Source organism: Aquarana catesbeiana, linkage group LG09 (assembly GCF_042186555.1).
Source record: "Aquarana catesbeiana isolate 2022-GZ linkage group LG09, ASM4218655v1, whole genome shotgun sequence".
Taxonomy (NCBI): domain Eukaryota; kingdom Metazoa; phylum Chordata; class Amphibia; order Anura; family Ranidae; genus Aquarana; species Aquarana catesbeiana.
In genome coordinates, this window is record NC_133332.1 from 271731504 (window position 1) to 271753960 (window position 22457).

At 44.8% G+C, this 22457-nt stretch overlaps 1 protein-coding gene across 2 annotated transcripts in view; it reads left to right on the top strand.

Annotated features, from left to right (window-relative positions):
• Positions 1 to 22457, top strand: part of SCAI (suppressor of cancer cell invasion) — a 1468821-nt gene that overhangs the window by 253895 nt on the left and 1192469 nt on the right. The window lies entirely within an intron of this gene.

The following is a 22457-nucleotide window of genomic DNA, read 5'->3' on the forward strand; positions in this document are numbered from 1 at the left end:
GCTTAAACTAATAACACACAAAGAATTAAATGTTACCATGTTTTTATTGAACACACCATGTAAACAGTCACAGTGCAGGTGGAAAAAGTATGTGAACCCCTAGACTGAGATCTCCAAGAGCTAATTGGAGTGAGATGTCAGCCAACTGGAGTCCAATCAATGAGATGAGATTGGAGGTGTTGGTTACAGCTGCCCTGCCCTATAAAAAAACACACCAGTTCTGGGTTTGTTTTTCACAAGAAGCATTGCCTGATGTGAATGATGCCTTGCACAAAAGAGCTCACAGAAGATCTACGATTAAGAATTGTTGACTTGCATAAAGCTGGAAAGGGTTATAAAAGTATCTCCAAAAGCCTTGCTGTTCATTAGTCCACGGTAAGACAAATTGTCTATAAATGGAGAAAGTTCAGCACTGCTGCTACTCTCCCTAGGAGTGGGCGTCCTGTAAAGATGACTGCAAGAGCACAGCGCAGACTGCTCAATGAGGTGAAGAAGAATCCTAGAGTGTCAGCTAAAGACTTACAAAAGTCTCTCGCATATGCTAACATCCCTGTTAGCGAATCTACAATACGTAAAACACTAAACAAGAATGGATTTCATAGGAGGATACCACAGAGGAAGCCAATGCTGTCCAAAAAAAACATTGCTGCACATTTACAGTTTGCACAAGAGCACCTGGATGTTCCACAGCAGTACTGGCAAAATATTCTGTGGACAGATGAAACCAAAGTTGAGTTTGGAAGAAACACACAACAGAGAGAAAGAGGCACAGCACACCAACATCAAAACCTCATCCCAACTGTGAAGTATGGTGGTGGGGGCCTCATAGTTTGGGGCTGCTTTGCTGTGCAGAGCCTGGATGGATTGCTATCATCGAAGGCAAAATTAATTCCCAAGTTTATCAAGACATTTTGCAGGAGGACTTCAGGCCATCTGTCCACCAGCTGAAGCTCAACAGAAGATGGGTGTTGCAACAGGACAACGACCCAAAGCATAGAAGTAAATCAACAACAGAATGGCTTAAACAGAAGAAAATACACCTTCCGGAAGAGTCCTGACCTCAACCCAATTGAGATGCTGTGGCATGACCTCAACAAAGTGATGCACACCAGACATCCCAAGAATATTGCTGAACTGAAACAGTTCTGTAAAGAGGAATGGTCAAGAATTACTCCTGACCGTTGTGCAGTCTGATCTGCAACTACAGGAAACATTTGGTTGAAGTTATTGCTGCCAAAGGAGGTTCAACCAGTTATTAAATTAAAGGGTTCACATACTTTTTCCACCTGCACTGTGAATGTTTACATGGTGTGTTCAATAAAAACATGGTAGCATTTAATTCTTTGTGTGTTATTAGTTTAAGCAGACTGTGATTGTCTATTATTGTGATTGGATGAAGATCAGATCACATTTTATGACCAATTTGTGCAGAAATCCATATCATTCCAAAAGGGTTCACATACTTTTTATTGCAACTGTATTTGGCCACGCTGTGTAAGACTCACATGTGGTATTGCCATACTCAGAAGGAACAGTAGAATGTGTTTTGGGGTGTAATTTGTGCTATGCATATGCTGTGTTTGAGAAATAATCTGCTAATATAACAATATTGTGATAAAAAAAAAGAAAAAATCTTGATTTTGCAAAGAATTGTGGGAAAAAATACAACTACAAAAGACTCACCATGGCCTCTTACTAAATACCTTGGAATGTCTACTTTCCAAAAAGGGGTCATTTGGGGGGTATTTGTACTTTCCTGGCTTGTTAGGGTCTCAAGAAATGAGATAGGCCGTCAGTACTTCAGGTGTGATCATTTTTCAGAGATTGGCACCATAGCTTGTGGACTCTATAACTTTCACAAAGACCAAATAATATACACTGATTTTTATTTTTACCAAAGATATGTAGCGGTATAAATTTTGGCTAAAATATATGAAGAAAAATTACTAATTTGCAAAATTTTATAACAGAAACAGAAAAATGCTTTTTTTTTTTTTTTTTTTGCAGAATTTTCGGTCTTTTTTCTTAACGCAAAAAATAAAAAAAACGATTAAATGCCACCAAAAGAAAGCTCTATTTGTGTGAAAAAAAGGACAAAAATTTCAAATAGGTACAGTGTTGCATGACTGAGTAATTGTCATTCAAAATGTGAGAGCACTGAAAATTGGTCTGGTTATGAAGGGGGTTTAAGTGCCCAGTGGTCAAATGATTTTGGTTGTGGCCAAATTATCAGTGAATAAAATGAGAGAGGTCCCCAAGTGACAGCTGCCGCCAATATTGGGTAAATTTCGAACAATGCCGAAGTCTGAGCAAACTTGGGCTGAGCAAACTTGGAAATACTTCTGGGGGCCAATTGCTGGCCAGCTATTCTCGACCAAAAATGGCTCCAAAACCGACTGATGCAGCGGTGTCTGAAAATACTCAGGGAGACTTAGGCCTAATGTACACGGGACGCTGAGACAACCTCTTCTGAACGATTTTTTTGACAGCTTGAAACCGGCGCTTAAAAACGCCCGTTTAGCCTCTAAACGCAACTGCCTAAAAACGACATTAAATGAACCTGTGTACATATACACATAATATAACATTGGATGAGTTCAGGGGCAGCTGAAAAAAGCATCTGAATGTCAGTTTATCAGCAGCAGTGTACATGAGGCCTTACTCGTTGGTTGTGAAATGAGCCTAGAAATGCCGTTCCAGTACACAGGAACTGGTCCCACATGATGAGATCGGCTTGTGCGTCCGCTTGTAAGCCAATGACTGAGTCAGAGTCCTGATACAGGGGTAGAAGGGCCAGCAACCTAGAAACAAAAGATCTACCCTGTGCAATAATCCTCATAGTGACTGTAAGTCTCTCTTGGAACAGACTGGGGACCGGACAAAAAGATGAATTGTCTGACGTATCCTGACCAACTTTTCCCTGGCCAAACTCGCAATCATGAGATTTGAATTGAGTGTAATGCCCAAAAAATTGAGAATATTGGCCGGACCTTCCACCTTATGGGCAGCTAATGGTACGTTTAACTCAGTAAAAAGCTCTGTAGGAGACTGCAAATCCTTGTGCGGACAACCCTCTAAAAGCAGGAAATCATCTAGATCATGAACTATTCCCTGACAACCTGTAAGAGAAGTCTGGCTAACAGATGCGCACCTGCACACAAGCATGGGCACACCAGTATGTGTAAAAAGGACACAGGTGCACGTCTGGGCGCCAAATAGTTTATTTAAGCTGAACACTGACACATGAGCCTTGCTGAGTGGTCTTTCAGCTAGTGCCTGTTACCTGAATCTGATCTGTTCCTGTGTTTGACCCGGCTTGTACCTGAAACGCCTCTTGGACTTCTGCCTGCCTTCCTGTGACCCCGGCTTGTGTTTTGACCTTGTCCCTGCTTCATGCTCCTGTACCACGCTGCCCGACTGTGTACCGAACCTGTGGCCTCTATCCTTTCTTTAGTTCTGTCTCACGTTCCAGTACCTGCTCTGCTCGGCTGTTGATGACCTCCTGGCTTATGTACCGACCACGACTCGGCCTGCTGTTCCAGCAACACGGAGTTCCAGTCCTCGGTGCCCGTCCGGTAGTCTGCAGCTATCGGGTTCCTGCCAAGACCCGTCCTGAGCCACCTGCTACATCGGCCCTCATGCCACTCTGTGTCTTTCACTCCCTGTCATCTCTATCAGGGGTGCTAGACAGGAGGTGCAAGAGAAGCCCTCTCTACAGCTCAGTCTCCACCAGGTACGTGACAGTACCACTCAGCCATATGTCGGAGACTGAGAGCGAGGCTTCACCTATTGGAACTGCTATGCCAGCAACTTGTCCCGCTCACACAGGCAGTCAGCACTCTGCAAAGGAGCCATGCACAGCTGGAAAGTCGCAGCGACTCCTGCACCTGTTATCGCACCAGACTGTCCCACATCTGAGCAGCCTGCTTCCGCATCCTCACATGTCGTATCACCACCTGAACCCCGTGTTCCTGCACCAGAGCGATTCTCAGGCAATCGGCACAAGTTCCGTGCATTCAAGAACTCTTGTGAACTTTATTTTTCCTTGCAACCAAGAACTTTCTCACGTGAAGTCACTAAGGTGGGATTTGCTATTTCCCTACTTTTCGGAGAGTCACAATCTTGGGCCCACCAACTCCTTGACAAAAGAGCTCAGTCCTGGACTCTTTCTTCATTCTTTGATGCAATGGCCCAATTCTATGATGAACCCCAACGCACTGCTACCGCTGAATCCAACCTCCATACTTTGGGACAGGGTCATCGACCTGCTGAGGACTATGTTGCAGAATTCCACTTATGGGCCTCAGATTCTGGATGGAACGATGTGGCCTTACGGCATCAATTCCGCCTTGGCTTGTCCGAAGGAGTCAAAGATGAGCTTGCTTGAGTGGAGGCTCCCAGTTCCCTTGAAGGCCTCATTAATCTTGCTATCCAGCTTGATTGCCGATTCAGGGAAAGGAGAGCAGAGAGGATTGGCACCATAACCAGACCTATGCAATTAGGACTTTTTCGTTCTCCACTCTCCAGTACTGAGAAGCTGCGATGACGCAGAATGGGCCTGTGTATATACTGTGGGGTGGCGGGTCATTTTCTCCAAAACTGCCCTGTGAGACCCACAAAGACTGGGATCACCCCCTCTGCCTACCTTGCCAATTGTTCTGGATCAAAAGGATCTGCTCATGTCACCCTATCCTTGTCACTTCAGCTCCCCGGGAGAAACATTCAGGTACCAGCTATAGTTGACTCCAGGGCCTGCAGCTGTTTTATGGATAAGGAATTTGCTCATCATCACCAAATTCCTATGTAAACAAAGACTTACCAGCTGTCCATCCACCTGGCTGATGGATCCCGTCTCAGGTCCGGGCCGATAACACATGAGACCTGCCCGCTACTGGCTACATCTGATACGGGTCATCAGGAACACCTACGCCTGGATATTATCCCATCACCCTTGTTCCCCGTTATCTTGGGCATTCCCTGGTTGCAGGCCCACAACCTGCTGATAGACTGGGTTACTGGGAAAATTACCTTTTCTTCTTCCTATTGCCAGCAGTCCTGCCTTGATCCCATGTCCATGACATCTGCACCTCTCCTGGCAGTACATAATGACTCTCCTGTGTAACAACTCATACCTGCAGTTTATCACGAGTTTTTGGATGTTTTTGATAAACAAGGAGCAGACACTCTGCCCCCTCAACGCCCATACGACTGCCCTATTGAATTGTTGCCGGGTTCCGAAATCTCATTTGGGTGCATTTTTCCCCTCTCTGAACTAGAACTTGAGGTACTATGCCAATACTTTGATGAGAATCTGGAAAAAAGCTTCATCCGGCCTTCCACATCCCCCGCTGGCGCGTGAGTCTTTTTCATGGAGAAAAAGGATCATACGCTGCGTCCTTGCGTAGGTTACAGAGAATTGAATACAATTACTGTCAAGAACAGATACCCTTTGCCTCTAGTTCCAGAGCTTTTTCAACACTTCAAGACTTCCGTTGTTTTCACAAAACTTGACTTACGAGGGGCAAACAACCTCGTACGAATCCGCAAGGGGGATGAGTGGAAAACTGCCTTCCGCACTAGATTTGGACATTGAGTACCTTGTTATGCCCTTTGGGCTATGTAATGCCCCAGCAACATTCCAGCATTTTGTCAATGACATTTTTAGAGACTTCCTTGATCTGTTCCTTATCGTGTATCCAGATGATATCATCTTTTCCAATTCCCTCTCGGCATACCGTGAACATGTAAAAAAGGTTCTCAGTCGGTTAAGAAACCATGGACTATATGAAAAGGCCGAGAAGTGCGAATTTGAGAGACACCATCCAATTCCTAGGACTGATCATTTCCACCTCAGGCATCTCCATGGATCCCCAAAAAGTCAAATCCATCCTAGAATGGCCCACTCCTACAGACGGGAAGAGTACACAGAGGTTCTTTGGATTTGCCAACTTCTACCGTAAGTTCATTAAGGATTTCTCTGCCATTATCACGCCTATTACCCAACTGACAAAACAGAATACTCACTTCCAGTGGACACCTGCTGCACAAGCTGCTTTTGACCAACTGAAAGGCCTGTTTACCTCAGCTCCCATCTTGCGACATCCAGACCCTGCATCACCATATGTTCTTGAGGTAGACGCATTGGAGAATGCTGTGGGTGCCATCCTGTCCCAGCGCCAGGGGGCGAAGTCTCTACTGCACCCCATCACTTTCTTCTCCAGGAAACTTAGCCCCGCAGAGAGGAGCTATGATGTGGGTGATCGTGAACTGTTAGCCATAAAGACAGCCCTGGAGGAATGGTGTTATTTGTTGGAAGGAGCAGCCCACCCTACTTTACCGATCATAAAAACCTCGAATACCTTAGAACAGCTAAGCAGTTAAGACCTCGGCAGGCCAGGTGGGCGCTAATTTTCTCCCATTTCTCCTTCCACATAACTTTTAGGCCAGGCTCCAAGAATGGCAAGCCGGACGCTCTATCACGAATGTACCCAGAGGAAGGAGAATTCCATCAGGCAGACACAATCTTGCCGGCACAAAGTTTTCTACTACTACAAGTAGACCTGATTTCCCAGCTCAAGCAAGCATCCACAAGGGACATTTACTCCCTGTAATCTGTATCAGGGGTGCTAGCGAGGAGGTGCAAGAGAAGCCCTCTCGACAGCTCAGTTTCCACCAGGTACGTGACACAACCTTTGCAGTTATCCAAGATCCAATGAAGTGCTTGGGCAAAGATGTCAAACAAGCAAGGACTGCTCTTTGACTCAAAGGTTAACTTGGTGGCGAAATAGTAACGTTCTCGCCATCTGATGCTGTGCCATTGCCAAAGGGCAGGTCTGATTGCAAGTAGCTTGAATGCATCGGCAATATCCGCTTTGGATAACCAAGTTCCCCTGCCCAATTGTAGAATATGCTGGATAGCTGAATCCACAGATGAATACTTCAATGAAAACTCCTCCGAGGGGATCAGGCGAATTGAGAGTAGGGATGTAAGATGAATGAGGCACAGGCACGTCATAAATTGATATTTATTGGAAAACTTGCCACAAACCACCCCAATGGGGCTGACCCTCCGACATGCCAAGTGGTGGGGAAATAAACGGACCAATCACAATTCCTGTGGACGCTTCTGCCTCAATTCCTGCATTCAAAAGACTCAGTTGACAACGTAATTAGACCTGTGTGAAACCCTACTGAAAATCCATCCAGCAGGAATTGTCTGAAGGCTGAGGATATGTGACTTTCTAAACAAGCCTAGGGGCTTATGCAAAGATAGATTGGCAAGCCCTTTAGTTCATCATTACTAAGCCAAGTCAAGACAGGAGGACTTGGGGTGAGCTCTGAAACAATTGGAGCAGACTTGCAGAAGCGTGCATTGGTTGTCGTTGCAACCGGAATGATTGACATTGTTGCACACTTGAGCCTTACCCAGGTAATGGATGGGCCTAACCAATTTGTCCACCTGCCCAGAAAGTCCTGTAGAGGACCCACCGGCTGCCTGCTTGCTGGTCCCTGTATGACCAGAGGGCTCAAACATGGGACACCACGCTGAGGTGTGAGCTGAAGACTGGCAATTAACCCACACAGGGGATTTTTGGTTAGCAAAATGCCTGCAAATAAGTTCCATATCAATATTACTCCAGCACATTATTACCTGGAACTGCGCCCAAGTGGCTGCCACCTTCGCAGAAAAAAAACAATGGTAATCGTAAAAAATGCACCTGCCGTACTTGTGCGATAAGTCCACCACCTTATGTAAATACAGGTCTATTTTCACCCTCCTATCAGGACTAACAGCACAGATAATGTCCCTGAAAATGCCAGCACAAATTCTGCCATGCTGAGTTTGCGGTTAAGCCTGGGGTCTTTAGTTTTGAGCACCACGAGACCTCCCCGCAAGCATAAGACTTGTTCTCCGTAACATCCTGAGATGCTATTAGGAGAGAGTCCAGGTTTACATCTTTCCCTTCCAGAATATCTTATTTAATGTTGACAGGTATGAAATGAGCTGGGGATACTGATGGTAACGCCGCTAGAGGGGAAGGAGCTGCCACAGGCAAAGAAACAGCAACATTAACTGCGGGAGCGCTGGGAGGAACAGGAGCTGGGGGTGCAGCTGACACCGGAGCTCTGGTGGAATGGGCTTCAATCACCTCCATCCTATCTTGCATTTGCGACATGGATGTGGAAAGAGTATTTAGTAAGGCATGAATCTGTGTCAACGAATTATGCACAGAAACCTGGTCTGCGCTGGCAGTAGGAAGTGGCTAAGATGGACTGGGAAACAACAACCTAAACGACTCTGCTTTCCTAGCTGTGGCCGGAAATGGAATGCCCCTGTGACGCAGCTCTGCTGTTAGCCTGGGTATAGTGCTACTCCTTAAAGATGGGGTGCTGCCATGCTCTGAACCCCTAGTTGGGCTTGGAGGAATAAACGCTAATTTGTTGCTTTCCGAAACATGCGACATGATAATATCTATGAAAGAAAAAACTACAAGCAAAGAATTTAAGACCCACCCATACAAGAACCACAACACCCCTAACTAAGTCTAAAGATGTGGGTGCAGCAACGTGCCAACAGCGCGTGAATGAACCTAGTGACCAATCCTACCCTACGTGTATGCAATAAGCGTGCCAGAGCAACCTGTAGCGCAAAGATAGGCAACTAGAAATGAACACTCAGGGCTGAGGTACCCACAGTAAGTGATAGGTAACAAAATGGAGTAAAGGAATGAACATGCAGCATATGACGTATGATATACAGCTGAGAATATTGTATTAACACTTACAAATGAATCTTGGCCCGTGGCCTGTAAACATGACAGATCCTGACATGTGACAACTGGCTAACTACCCGTGATATAAGTAACCTAAACACACCTGCTACTCCTGGGTAAATGCTGGGACGCACGTGAACAAATCACCCTAAAACGTGATGGACCTGAAGGCAAAATATGACAAAGAAACGAAAAATGAAAATGGACACTACCGTGCAGAGATAGCTTGAAAAACCCACATAAAGGCCGATACCAGGGAATGGGAACTCCCGTGTGCAATGGATGAATGACCCAACCCACGCACATCCTCAATATTCCAAGTCCTGAAGCTGGAATCGCCGTCACCACAAAACAGATCCTAACATGTGACAACAGGCTACCTACTCGTGATAGAAGTGACCTGAAGGCACCTGCTGCTCCTGCGTTACTGCTGGGATCCATGTGAACAAATTACCTGTAGAAGTGATGAACCTGAAGGCAAAATATGACAGACAAAGAAACAAACATAAAAATGGACACTGACGTATGCAGTGATTAACATGAAAACCCACATGGAATGATACTTGAAAATGAAAAACGCCCATCGGGAAATGGATGAATGACCCACCCACGCATACCCAAGAATGATATGACAGACAGAAATTATATGAGCGAAAATGCATTGATCGAAATGCAATGACCGAAACGCAATGAACGACAGCTCATGAAATGACCTTAACACCGGAGCTGAGTCACCAGCCAGCCCCCCTAATGCGGAAACCCCCCCACCTGAGCACCGCATGACATGGTGACAGCAATGTCCCCCCCCCCCAACATGGTAACAGAAAAGATTGCAGATGATGAACCCACAGCAATTGAAGGGAATAAAATAAGCTTGGGAGCAAGCAATATTGAGGATTACAACAAAAACATTTGGGGTATGCTAACCTTCAGACAATACAATTGCATGAGCAGCCTACAATGGTAACTAAAACTTGCAGCAGACCCCCTTAAATTTTTCACTCTTTGTTATATTGCAGCCATTTGCTAAAATCATTTAAGTTTATCTTTTTTCCTCATTAATGTACACACAGCACCCCATATTGACAGAAAAACACAGACTTGTTGAGATTTTTGCAGATTTTTAAAAAAAGAAAAACTGAAATATCACATGGTCCTAAGTATTCAGACCCTTTGCTCAGTATTTAGTAGAAGCACCTGTTTGATCTAATACAGCCATGAGTCTTTTTGGGAAAGATGCAACAAGTTTTTCACACCTGGATTTGGGGATCCTCTGCCATTCCTCCTTGCAGATCCTCTCCAGTTCTGTCAGGTTGGATGGTAAACGTGGGTGGACAGCCATTTGTAGGTCTCTCCAGAGATGCTTAATTGGGTTTAAATCAGGGCTCTGGCTGGGCCATTCAAGAACAGTCACGGAGTTGTTGTGAAGCCACTCCTTTGTTATTTTAGCTGTGTGCTTAGGGTCATTGTCTTGTTCGAAGGTAAACCTTCGTCCCAGTCTGAGGTCCTGAGCACTCTGGAGAGGGTTTTTGTCCAGGATATCCCCATACTTGGCCGCATTCATCTTTCCCTCGATTGCAACCAGTCGTCCTGTCCCTGCAGCTGAAAAACACCCCCACAGCATGCTGCCACCACCATGCTTCACTGTTGGGACTGTATTGGACAACTGATGAGCAGTGCCTGGTTTTCTCCACACATACCGCTTAGAATTAAGGCCAAAAAGTTCTATCTTGGTCTCATCAGATCAAAGAATCTTATTTCTCACCATCTTGGAGTCCTTCAGGTGTTTTTTTTTTAGCAAACTCCATGCGGGCTTTCATGGGTCCTTCACTGAGGAGAGGCTTCTGTCGAGCCACTCTGCCAAAAAGGCCCGACTGATGGAGGGCTGCAGTGATGGTTACCTTTCTACAACTTTCTCCCATCTCCGGACTGCATCTCTGGAGCTCAGCCACAGTGATCTTTGGGTTTTTCTTTACCTCTCTCACCAAGGCTCTTCTCCCCCGATAGCTCAGTTTGGCCGGACGGCCAGTTCTAGGAAGGGTTCTGGTCGTCCCAAACGTCTTCCATTTAAGAATTATGGAGGCCACTGTGCTCTTAGGAACCTTAAGTGCAGCAGAAATTGTGCCTTGCCACAATTCGGTCTCTGAGCTCTTCAGGCAGTTCCTTTTGACCTCATGATTTTTATTTGTTCTGACATGCACTGTGATGTCTTGTATAGACAGGTGTGTGGCTTTCCTAACCAAGTCCAATCAGTATAATCAAACACAGCTGGACTCAAAGGTGTAGAACCATCTCAAGGATGATCAGAAGAAATGGACAGCACCTGAGTTAAATATGAGTGTCACAGCAAAGGGTCTGAATACTTAGGACCATGTGATATTTCAGTTTTTCTTTTTAACCACTTGCCGACCGCCGCACGACTATATACGTCGGCAGAATGGCACGGGCAGGCAAAAGGACGTGTATGTACGTCCTTGCCTGCCCGCGGGTGGGGGGTCCGATCGGACCCCCCCCCGGTGCCTGCGGCGGTCGGCAAATCTTCTCCGGCGATCGGAGGTGAGGGGGAGGCCATCCATTCGTGGCCCCCCCCTCGCGATCGCTCTCAGCCAATGGCATCATTTCCCTGCCTCTGTATTGTACACAGAGGCAGAGGAAATGATGTCATCTCTCCTCGGCTCGGTATTTTCCGTTCCGGGCCGAGGAGAGAAGACTGCAATGTAAGTGCACAACACACACACACACAGTAGAACATGCCAGGCACACAAAACACCCCGATCCCCCCCCGATCGCCCCCCGATCCCCCCCCAATCACCGCCCCCCCCTGTCACAAACTGACACCAAGCAGGTTTTTTTTTTTTTTTTTTTTTTTTTTCTGATTACTGCATGGTGTCAGTTTGTGACAGTTACAGTGTTAGGGCAGTGAGTGTTAGGCCCCCTGTAGGTCTAGGGTACTCCCCTAACCCCCCCTAATAAAGTTTTAACCCCTTGATCACCCCCTGTCACCAGTGTCGCTAAGCGATCATTTTTCTGATCGCTGTATTAGTGTCGCTGGTGACGCTAGTTAGGGACGTAAATATTTAGGTTCACCGTCAGCGTTTTATAGCGACAGGGACCCCCATATACTACCTAATAAATGTTTTAACCCCTTGATTGCCCCCTAGTTAACCCTTTCACCACTGATCACCGTATAAGTGTTACGGGTGACGCTAGTTAGTTTGTTTATTTTTTATAGTGTCAGGGCACCCGCCGTTTATTACCGAATAAAGATTTAGCCCCCTGATCACCCGACGGTGATATGCGTCGCCCCAGGCAGCGTCAGATTAGCGCCAGTACCGCTAACACCCACGCACGCAGCATACGCCTCCCTTAGTGGTATAGTATCTGAACAGATCAATATCTGATCCGATCAGATCTATACTAGCGTCCCCAGCAGTTTAGGGTTCCCAAAAACACAGTGTTAGCGGGATCAGCCCAGATACCTGCTAGCACCTGCGTTTTGCCCCTCCGCCCGGCTCGGCCCAGCCCACCCAAGTGCAGTATCGATCGATCACTGTCACTTACAAAACACTAAACGCATAACTGCAGCGTTCGCAGAGTCAGGCCTGATCCCTGCGATCGCTAACAGTTTTTTTGGTAGCATTTTGGTGAAATGGCAAGCACCAGCCCCAGGCAGCGTCAGGTTAGTGCCAGTACCGCTAACACCCACGCACGCACCGTACACCTCCCTTAGTGTATAGTATCTGAACGGATCAATATCTGATCCGATCAGATCTATACTAGCGTCCCCAGCAGTTTAGGGTTCCCAAAAACGCAGTGTTAGCGGGATCAACCCAGATACCTGCTAGCACCTGTGTTTTGCCCCTCCGCCCGGCCCAGCCCAGCCCACCCAAGTGCAGTATCGATCGATCACTGTCACTTACAAAACACTAAACGCATAACTGCAGCGTTCGCAGAGTCAGGCCTGATCCCTGCGATCGCTAATAGTTTTTTTTGGTAGCGTTTTGGTGAACTGGCAAGCACCAGCCCCAGGCAGCGTCAGGTTAGTGCCAGTAGCGCTAACACCCACGCACGCACCGTACACCTCCCTTAGTGGTATAGTATCTGAACTGATCAATATCTGATCCGATCAGATCTATACTGGCGTCCCCAGCAGTTTAGGGTTCCCAAAAACGCAGTGTTAGCGGGATCAACCCAGATACCTGCTAGCACCTGCGTTTTGCCCCTCCGCCCGGCCCAGCCCAGCCCACCCAAGTGCAGTATCGATCGATCACTGTCACTTACAAAACACTAAATGCATAACTGCAGCGTTCGCAGAGTCAGGCCTGATCCCTGCGATCGTTAACAGTTTTTTTGGTAGCGTTTTGGTGAACTGGCAAGCGCCAGCGGCCTAGTACACCCCGGTCGTAGTCAAACCAGCACTGCAGTAACACTTGGTGACGTGGCGAGTCCCATAAGTGCAGTTCAAGCTGGTGAGGTGGCAAGCACAAATAGTGTCCCGCTGCCACCAAGAAGACAAACACAGGCCCGTCATGCCCATAGTGCCCTTCCTGCTGCATTCGCCAATCCTAATTGGGAACCCACCACTTCTGCAGCGCCCGTACTTCCCCCATTCACATCCCCAACCAAATGCAGTCGGCTGCATGAGAGGCATTTTTATGTCCTCCCGAGTACCCCTACCCAACGAACCCCCCCAAAAAAGATGTCGTGTCTGCAGCAAGCGTGGATATAGGCGTGACACCCGCTATTATTGTCCCTCCTGTCCTGACAATCCTGGTCTTTGCATTGGTGAATGTTTTGAACGCTACCATTCACTAGTTGAGTATTAGCGTAGGGTACAGCATTGCACAGACTAGGACACACTTTCACAGGGTCTCCCAAGATGCCATCGCATTTTGAGAGACCCGAACCTGGAACCGGTTACAGTTATAAAAGTTACAGTTACAAAAAAAGTGTAAAAAAAAAAAAAAAAAAAAAACACAAACAAAAATATAAAATAAAAAAAAATAGTTGTCGTTTTATTGTTCTCTCTCTCTCTATTCTCTCTATTGTTCTGCTCTTTTTTACTGTATTCTATTCTGCAATGTTTTATTGTTATTATGTTTTATCATGTTTGCTTTTCAGGTCTGCAATTTTTTATACTTTACCGTTTACTGTGCTTTATTGTTAACCATATTTTTGTCTTCAGGTACAGCATTCACGACTTTGAGTGGTTATACCAGAATGATGCCTGCAGGTTTAGGTATCATCTTGGTATCATTCTTTTCAGCCAGCGGTCGGCTTTCATGTAAAAGCAATCCTAGCGGCTAATTAGCCTCTAGACTGCTTTTACAAGCAGTGGGAGAGAATGCCCCCCCCCCCCCCCCACCGTCTTCCGTGTTTTTCTCTGGCTCTCCTGTCTCAACAGGGAACCTGAGAATGCAGCTGGTGATTCAACCAGCTGACCATAGAGCTGATCAGAGACCAGAGTGGCTCCAAACATCTCTATGGCCTAAGAAACCGGAAGCTACGAGCATTTTATGACTTAGATTTCGCCGGATGTAAATAGCGCCATTGGGAAATTGGGAAAGCATTTTATCATACCGATCTTGGTGTGGTCAGATGCTTTGAGGGCAGAGGAGAAATCTAGGGTCTAATAGACCCCAATTTTTTCAAAAAAGAGTACCTGTCACTACCTATTGCTATCATAGGGGATATTTACATTCCCTGAGATAACAATAAAAATGATTAAAAAAAAAAAAAAATGAAAGGAACAGTTTTAAAATAAGATAAAAAAGCAAAAAAATAATAAAGAAAAAAAAAAAAAAAAAAAAAGCACCCCTGTCCCCCCTGCTCTCGCGCTAAGGCGAACGCAAGCGTCGGTCTGGCGTCAAATGTAAACAGCAATTGCACCATGCATGTGAGGTATCACCGCGACGGTCAGATCGAGGGCAGTAATTTTAGCAGTAGACCTCCTCTGTAAATCTAAAGTGGTAACCTGTAAAGGCTTTTAAAGGCTTTTAAAAATGTATTTATTTTGTTGTCACTGCACGTTTGTGCGCAATTGTAAAGCATGTCATGTTTGGTATCCATGTACTCGGCCTAAGATCATCTTTTTTATTTCATCAAATATTTGGGCAATATAGTGTGTTTTAGTGCATTAAAATGTAAAAAAGTGTGTTTTTTCCCCAAAAAATGCGTTTGAAAAATCGCTGCGCAAATACTGTGTGAAAAAAAAAAATGAAACACCCACCATTTTAATCTGTAGGGCATTTGCTTTAAAAAAATATATAATGTGTGGGGGTTCAAAGTAATTTTCTTGCAAAAAAAAAATAATTTTTTCATGTAATCAAAAAGTGTCAGAAAGGGCTTTGTCTTCAAGTGGTTAGAAGAGTGGGTGATGTGTGACATAAGCTTCTAAATGTTGTGCATAAAATGCCAGGACAGTTCAAACCCCCCCAAATGACCCCATTTTGGAAAGTAGACACCCCAAGCTATTTGCTGAGAGGCATGTCGAGTCCATGGAATATTTTATATTGTGACACAAGTTGCGGGAAAGAGACAAATTATTTTTTTTTTTTTTTTTTTTTGCACAAAGTTGTCACTAAATTATATATTGCTCAAACATGCCATGGGAATATGTGAAATTACACCCCAAAATACATTCTGTTGCTTCTCCTGAGTACGGGGATACCACATGTGTGAGACTTTTTGGGAGCCTAGCCACGTATGGGACCCCGAAAACCAAGCACCGCCTTCAGGCTTTCTAAGGGCGTAAATTTTTGATTTCACTCTTCACTGCCTATCACAGTCTCGGAGGCCATGGAATGCCCAGGTGGCACAAACCCCCCCCAAATGACCCCATTTTGGAAAGTAGACACCCCAAGCTATTTGCTGAGAGGTATAGTGAGTATTTTGCAGACCTCACTTTTTGTCACAAAGTTTTGAAAATTAAAAAAAGAAAAAAAAAATTTTTTTTTTTGTCTTTCTTCATTTTCAAAAACAAATGAGAGCTGCAAAATACTCACCATGCCTCTCAGCAAATAGCTTGGGGTGTCTACTTTCCAAAATGGGGTCATTTGGGGGGGTTTGTGCCACCTGGGCATTCCATGGCCTCCGAAACTGTGATAGGCAGTGAAGAGTGAAATCAAAAATGTACACCCTTAGAAATCCTGAAGGCGGTGATTGGTTTTCGGGGTCCCGTACGCGGCTAGGCTCCTAAAAAGTCCCACACATGTGGTATCCCCGTACTCAAGAGAAGCAGCAGAATGTATTTTGGGGTGCAATTCCACATATGCCCATGACCTGTGTGAGCAATATATCATTTAGTGACAACTTTGTGCAAAAAAAAAAAAAATAAAAAAATAAATTGTCACTTTCCCGCAACTTGTGTCAAAATATAAAATATTCCATGGACTCAACATGCCTCTCAGCAAATAGCTTGGGGTGTCTACTTTCCAAAATGGGGTCATTTGGGGGAGGTTTGTGCCATCTGGGCATTTTATGGCCTTCAAAACTGTGATAGGTAGTGAGGAGTAAAATCAAAAATGTACGCCCTTAGAAATCCTGAAGGCAGTGATTGGTTTTCGGGGCCCCGTATGCGGCTAGGCTCACAAAAAGTCCCACACATGTGGTATCCCCATACTCAGGAGAAGCAGCTAAATGTATTTTGGGGTGCAATTCCACATATGCCCATGGCCTGTGTGAGCAATATATCATTTAGTGACAACTTTTTGTAATTTTTTTTTTTTTTTTTTTTTTTTTTCATTATTCAATCACTTGGGACAAAAAAAATGAATATTCAATGGGCTCAACATGCCTCTCAGCAATTTCCTTGGGGTGTCTACTTTCCAAAATGGGGTCATTTGTGGGGGTTTTGTACTGCCCTGTCATTTTAGCACCTCAAGAAATGACATAGGCAGTCATAAATTAAAGACTGTGTAAATTCCAGAAAATGTACCCTAGTTTGTAGGTGCTATAACTTTTGCGCAAACCAATAAATATACACTTATTGACATTTTTTTTACCAAAGACATGTGGCCAAATACATTTTGGCCTAAATGTATGACTAAAATTGAGTTTATTGGATTTTTTTTAGAACAAAAAGTAGAAAATATCATTTTTTTTCAAAATTTTCGGTCTTTTTCCGTGTATAGCGCAAAAAATAAAAACGGCAGAGGTGATCAAATACCATCAAAAGAAAGCTCTATTTGTGGGAAGAAAAGGACGCAAATTTCGTTTGGTTACAGCATTGCATGACCGCGCAATTAGCAGTTAAAGCGACGCAGTGCCAAATTGTAAAAAGTGCTCTGGTCAGGAAGGGGGTAAATCCTTCCGGGGCTGAAGTGGTTAAATAAATTTGCAAAAATGTCAACAATTCTGTGTTTTTCTGTCAGTATGGGGTGCTGTGTGTACATTAATGAGGAAAAAAATGAACTTAACCACTTGACCACTGGGCACTTAAACCCCCTTAATAACCAGACCAATTTTCAGCTTTCGGTGCTCTCACATTTTGAATGACAATTACTCAGTCATGCAACACTGTGCCTATATGAAATTTTTGTCCTTTTTTCACACAAATAGAGCTTTTTTTTGGTGGTATTTAATCACCGCTGGGTTCTTTATTTTTTGCGCTATAAAAGAAAAAAGACTGAAAATTATGTAAAAAAATGCATTTTTCTTTGTTTCTGTCATAAAATTTTGCAAATTAGTAATTGGCCAAAATTTATACCACTACATATCTTTGGTAAAAATAACCCAAATCGGTGTATATTATTTGGTCTTTGTGAAAGTTAGAGTCCAAAAGCTATGGTGCCAATAGCTCAAAATTGATCACACCTGAAGTACTGACGGCCTATCTAATTTCTTGAGACCCTAACATGCCAGAAAAGTACAAGTACCCCCCAAATGACCCCTTTTTGGAAGGAAGACATTCCAAGGTATTTAGAAAGATGCATGATGAGTTTTTTGAAGTTGTCATTTTTCCCCACAATTCTTTGCAAAATCAAGATTTTTTTTTCTTTTTTTCTTTTTTTCACAAAATTGTCATATTAGCAGGTTATTTCTCACACGCGGCATATGCATACCAGAAATTACACCCCAAAACACATTCTGCTATTACTCCCGAGTATGGCGATACCACATGTGTGAGACTTTTACACAGCGTGGCCACATACAGAGGCCCAACATGCACGGAGCACCTTAAGGCGTTCTGGAGTGCCCAGGCCAAATCTGACATTTCTCTGCTACATGTAAAAATCATCGTTTATTTGCTAGAAAATTATATAGAACCCCAAAACATTATATATGTTTTTTAGCAAAGACCCTAGAGAATACAATGGCGGTCGTTTCAACTTTTTATCTCGCACGGTATTTGCGCAGCAATTTATCGAACGCTTTTTTTTGGAAAAAAGTTTTGTGCTTTAAAAAAAAAAACAAAACAGTAAAGTTAGCCCAATGTTTTTGCATAATGTGAAAGATGAAGTTATGCCGAGTAAATAAATACCTAACATGTCACCCTTCAAAATTGCACACGCTCGTGGAATGGCGCCAAACTCCGCTACTTATAAATCCCCATAGGCAACGCTTTAAAATTTTTTACTGGTTACATGTTTTGAGTTAGAGGAGGTCTAGGGCCAAAATTATTGCTCTCGCTCTACTGATCCCTGTGATACCTCACATGTGTGGTTTGAACACCATTTTCATATGTGGGCGGGACTTACATATGCGTTTGCTTCTGCATGCGAGCACACGGGGAAAAACATTTTTTTTTTTTTTTTTTTATTGTTCATTTTACTTTATTTTAGTTTGAAGCTTTTGTCCAAAAGATAAATTTTTTGATCACTTTTATTCCTATTACAAGGAATGTAAACATCCTTGTAATAGGAATATGACATGACAGGTCCTCTTTACAGTGAGATATAGGGTCAATAAAACCCCACATCTCACCTCTAGGCTGGGAAGCCTGAAATAAAAAAAAAAAAAAAAACAAAAAACAATCCTGGCTTCGATCGTAGCGGTGAGTCGGTAGAAGCACCTGAGGGTGGTGGGGGAGTCCTCTCTCGCCTCCCGTAAGAACGATTAAGCAGTGGAACAGCCTTTATGATCATTCTTATGGTGTAGGGAATCGCCGGCTGAATAAGCGGATATCTGAATGATGCCTATAGCTGCAGGCATCATTCAGGTATCCACGCACAAAGTCAAGGACGTCGTATGACGGCAGGCGGGAAGTGGTTAAAACGCATATTTTTTTTTTTTTTTTTACACAAAGTTGTCCATTTATATAATATTTCTAACACATAGCATGTACATACCAAAAATGACACCCCAAAATAGATTCTCCTAATCCTCCTGAGTACGCCGATATCACATGTGTGAGACTTCCACAGCCTGGCCACATACAGAGGCCGAGTACAGCCGAGTATGGCTGAGCGTGGCTGGGTATGGCAAAGTATGGCTGGGTATCACCGAGTATTGCAGAGTGGCTGGGTATGGCAGAGTGTGGCTGGGTATGGAAGATTATTGCAGGGTAGTGCAGGGTATTGCAGGGCATTGCAGAGTAGTGTAGGGTATGGAGGGATAGCTGAGCATGGATGGATGGATCCATGGATGTGACAACAATTGTCACAGAGCAGCGCTGTGGGCACTACACATCCAGCCCACAGCGTTGCTGCCATCCGATCCCTCCCCCTCTGTACCGATCGGTACAGAGAGGGGAGAGAGGAACCGACATGACGCCGGTTTGTTTACATGTGATCGCTCCTGCATTTGACGGAGCGATCACATGGTAAACGGCCGCTATAAGCGGCCGTGATCTGTGATCCGTGATGCGCCGGGTCCTCTGGATTATCAATTCATGTAAATCAGCAACAGCAGCTACCATATACAGTTAGGAGCATCCCTGCTCTTCCTCAGGCTGTCTGGCAATGTGTAACATACTACAAACACCTCCCTCTTTTAAATCAAACATGGGTGGGTGTTGCCCCACAGGTGTGTCCCATGCTTCCAAGATTGAAAGCACACGGAATAAATGAACCCCATATAAATTTCACAACCGCTTACCTATCTATTACCACTAAGCTAATTCTAACACAATAAATCCAATCAGTAGTTTTATCAAAATGTGGCAATCTATCAAGTAGGGTCTTTATATAGAAAAAAAGGAAAGTGCTTACAAAAGCCCAAAAGGGAAAGACAATAAATGCAATTTTTAGCTCCTCATATCAAAAATATATATATCAATAAATATACACAATAATTTTTCATAATCGCCTAATGATAAATTTCCATCATGCATAAAAATGTAATCTTGGAATAATCAAAAAATCTTGTCATGACTTCATCCCATTTTCATCCATCGTTCCATAATGTGTCCCATATGTCCCATACATCAAGATGCGATTATATCTGAAAAAGAACATGCAATATAGTCGCTAAACGAAATCATTCATAAAAATAAATACAAATCATAATCTCTATTCCATCCGTATATAAAGATCGTAACCTGTTAATCCACCAACTTCACGCTGTTTGAGTTTCAGTATTCTATCACCCCCTCTTTTGTCTCGGGGAACCTCCTCAAGCACCATGAATCTCGGGTCTGAGTCCTGATGTCCTTTCACCAAGAAATGCCTGGATACAGGCAAACCTGGCTGTTTCAATCTTATGGTGCTGCGATGATGTGCGATTCTGTCTTTTATCTTCTGGGTAGTTTCACCGACATATAATAGTTTGCAAGGACAAATGAGAATATAGATCACATAAGAGGATTGACATGTGAACAATCCCTTTATCGCGACCCTATTCCCATTTCTGGGATGGATATAATGGTCACCTTTTAGCATAAGTTTGCACTGAATGTAATTCAAGCAGGGGAAACACCCTTTCCTTTTCTTACCTAGAAACGTGATTTTTGATATCTGTTCTCTGTTTCTATATTCTGATCTCACCAATGCATCTTTCAATGTTTTATTCCTTCTGAAGGCTTTAACCACTTAAGGACCGCCTCACGCCGATGTACGTCGCCAAGGTGGCACGGGCAGGCAGAATCTCGTACATATACGAGATCTGCCTCCCGCGGGCGGGGGGTCCGATCGGACCCCCCCCAGTGCCCGAGGCGGTCCGCTTCTGACCAGCGGCGATCAGAGATGAGGGGGAGACCATCCGTTCGTGGCCCCCCCCCCCCTCGCGATTGCCGCCGGCCAGTCAAATCATTCCTTTGCTGCTGTATGCTAAACAGCAGCAAAGGAAATGATGTCATCTCTCCTCGGCTCGGTATTTTCCGTTCCGGCGCCGAGGAGAGAAGACTGGAATGTGAGTTACACAAACACACACATACAGTAGAACACGCCAGGCACACATTACACCCCCGATCCCACCCCGATCACCCCCCCCCCCCTGTTACACTGACACCAAGCAGTTTTTTTTTTTTTTAATTTTTTCTGATTACTGCATGGTGTCAGTTTGTGACAGTTACTGTGTTAGGGCAGTTACTGTTAGCCCCCTTTAGGTCTAGGATACCCCCCTAACCCCCCTAATAAAGTTTTAACCCCTTGATCACCCCCCGTCGCCAGTGTCACTAAGCGATCATTTTTCTGATCGCTGTATTAGTGTCGCTGGTGACGCTAGTTAGGGAGGTAAATATTTAGGTTCGCCGTCAGCGTTTTATAGGGACAAGGACCCCCATATACTACCTAATGTTTTAACCCCTTGATTGCCCCCTAGTTAACCCTTTCACCACTGATCACCGTATAACTGTTACGGGTGACTCTGGTTAGTTCGTTTATTTTTTTATAGTGTCAGGGCACCCGCCGTTTATTACCGAATAAAGGTTTAGCCCCCTGATCGCCCGGCGGTGATGAGTCGCCCCAGGCAGCGTCAGATTAGCGCCAGTACCGCTAACACCCACGCACGCAGCATACGCCTCCCTTAGTGGTATAGTATCTGTACGGATCAATATCTGATCCGATCAGATCTATACTAGCGTCCCCAGCAGTTTAGGGTTCCCAAAAATGCAGTGTTAGCGGGATCAGCCCAGATACCTGCTAGCACCTGTGTTTTGCCCCTCCGCCCGGCCCAGCCCAGCCCACCCAAGTGCAGTATCGATCGATCACTGTCACAAAACACTAAACGCATAACTGCAGCGTTCGCAGAGTCAGGCCTGATCCCTGCAATCGCTAACAGTTTTTTTTGGTAGCGTTTTGGTGAACTGGCAAGCACCAGTGGCCTAGTACACCCCGGTCGTAGTCAAACCAGCACTGCAGTAACACTTGGTGATGTGGCAAGTCCCACAAGTGCAGTTCAAGCTGGTGAGGTGACAAGCACAAGTAGTGTCCCACTGCCACCAAGAAGAAGACAAACACAGGCCCGTCGTGCCCACAGTGCCCTTCCTGCTGCATTCGCCAATCCTAATTGGGAACCCACCACTTCTGCAGCACCTGTACTTCCCCCATTCACATCCCCAACCAAATGCAGTCGGTTGCATGAGAGGCATTTTCTTTATGTCCTCCCGAGTACCCCTACCCAACGAACCCCCCCAAAAAAGATGTCGTGTCTGCAGCAAGCGCGGATATAGGCGTGACACCCGCTATTATTGTCCCTCATGTACTGACAATCCTGGTCTTTGCATTGGTGAATGTTTTGAATGCTACCATTCACTAGTTGAGTATTAGCGTAGGGTACAGCATTGCACAGACTAGGCACACTTTC